We start from the raw sequence: 2,382 nt of genomic DNA, 5'->3' as shown, positions 1-2,382 counted from the left end.
CAACATGTCTATGAGTACAGGTGAGTCGTACGTGTCTGTCCTCATATGCAGGGTGAACACACGTGGCCAGGTGTGTTTATGAGGGCATAGAAGTGCCAATATGTGAGCCTGTGAGCACAGGTGAGCACAGGTGAGTGCAGGTGGGTACGTAATGTGTGTTCCCATGTGCAGATGAGCACATACACGCGTGTCAGAGTGAACACGTGCCCAGGTGTGTTTACACGAGCACACAAGTGCCAACATGCATGTGAGCACAGGTGAGTACAGGTGTGTGCAGGTGAGCACATACATGTGCAGGTGAGCTGCAAGTGAGACACACGTGAGGGGACACACCTCTGCGTGGAGGTGATGTGTGGGTGCTGGTGGGCACCTCTGTGTGTGTGCGTGCGTGCGCGCGTGTTCAAGTACAGGTGAAGCTCACACGTGTCCCCCTTCTCGTGCTCCCCGCGATTCCGGCGGTTCCCGGCACCGCTGACGCGATTTCCCCCCGCCGGGGGGGACGTCGGGGGTTTGGGGACGAAAAACGGCCGATTTGGGGATGAACATCTCCTGCCGGCGGGAACCATCTGTAACCTACTCAAGCGGGGTAGTTATGGGGTGGAGATGACTCTAATTACTCAATAATTTGATTAAAATGACAGTTAACGGCGCTTCGGCGGCTCTTTCGCGGCGGCCAAACTCATCCCAAATCCCGCCGCACTCCGAACCCCTGCGACTCCCCGGAGCGCTTTTGGGGCTCCCTCTCCTTCCCGAAATCCCCCCATTAAGCCGAACTCGTGCTATCCAGGCCCGAATTCCCTGTTGGAGCACGGGGCTGAGCCTGGAATAGCGCGGGAGCGGAGCCAAATCGTGACGGCGGGTGAGTAATGGGGTGAAGTCATCCCTTCCCATCCCGCGGGCACCGGGAGAAGAAACCCTGACATCACCCAACGCGGTGGGAGAGGCTGGAAAAGGGGCTTTGGGGCAGGTGGGGGCGAGCACAGGTTGAGGTCTCCCCGCGTAGTTGGGTCGCACCCCACTTCTATGGGGTTTGGGATTTTGGGATTCCCAGCCGAGTTCGTGGGGTCCCCGCCGGGATGGGGCGAAGTGGGCAGCGGGGCGGGGTGACACGTGGCTCGTGGCGGATGCCCGGGACCCCCAACCCCCTACGGGACCCCCGGTACTCACGGAGGGGCTCAGGTCGAGCGGCTCATGGAGCGGTGGGAGCCGGTATCGGGAGCGGGACGGAGCGCGGGGATGAGTCAGCCCCGCTCGGGGAAGTGGCGTGTGCGGGGCTGAGGCGGCTCCGCGCGGGCCATTGACTCTTTCCTTACCGGAACGGACGCGCTTCTTGGGGCTCTCACCCCGCACCACCCCCTGAATGACTAGGCAGGACTTTCCAGCCCCAGACTCCCCCTCGGAGCCACCCGGGGCTTGGGGACACGGCTGCGTCGAGGTCACTGGACGTGGACGTGGCCACTTTGGTCCCCTTCCTGGGGGGGCGGGTCCCAGCACCGCGCGGGCGGTGGGTGACACCTCCAGGGATGTCGTCCCTTGTCCCCTCGTTGGGAACCCCAGCTGGGGCTGCTGGAGGGCACCCAGGGGTGCTCAGCCCCGTTGCAGCCCCCCGAGAATCCCTCCCCTCTTTCGGCTTGTGAAAGAGTCCCGAAAAATGAGAGAAAAAAAATCCCCCGGTGACTCATTTTGGGCCAAAAAAGCAGAGAAAGCAAAAGCTGGGGGAAATTGGGGGAGGGGTAAAATTTGGCTTCTGTCCCCTCCTTCGGGGCCAGGAAGGGGGTGAAGGATCCGAGGTGACATTAAACCCTCTCATTCCAGGAAGGCTCCTGCCCTCTACGTAAAAATATCAGAATTTAACAAAAATGCGTAAAATAAACAACAAAAGAAACCCTATTCGGGTTTTTATTCCCGGCTCTGGTTTTTATTCAGGCAGAATGGGAGGGGGTGTGTCCAGAGATGTGGGGAGGGGGATTTGAGGGTTGTCCCTGCCTCAGTTTCCCCATGATCAGGGTCCAGCCTGCAGGGACTTTCCATCAGCTCTGGGATGGCTTGGATTTTGGCAATACATTGGATTTCAGGATTACACTGGATTTCAGGAATACATCGTATTTCAGGGTACCAAGGGGAGCTGAGCACCCCTCGGTGGGATCTAGCCCCCTCAGAGCTCCACTCCAACAGGAGCTCCAGGGAAATCTTCTTCCCCAGGGGGATTTTAGGTTTTAATCCTGGAAGAGGTGTCGGAGGAAAAGGGGAATTGTTGGGGTTGGAAGGTGTCGGGAGTGAGAGGAGCCATCGGTGCAATGAAAGGTGTCGGGGCTCGGGGGGGGGGGGGGGGGGGGGGGGAACCCTGAGCCAGCTGCCATCCCTAAAGAGGAGGAAAAGGAG

Source organism: Corapipo altera, unplaced genomic scaffold (assembly GCF_003945725.1).
Source record: "Corapipo altera isolate COAL_440 unplaced genomic scaffold, ASM394572v1 227, whole genome shotgun sequence".
Taxonomy (NCBI): Eukaryota; Metazoa; Chordata; class Aves; order Passeriformes; family Pipridae; genus Corapipo; species Corapipo altera.
This window is presented reverse-complemented; position numbering follows the sequence as displayed.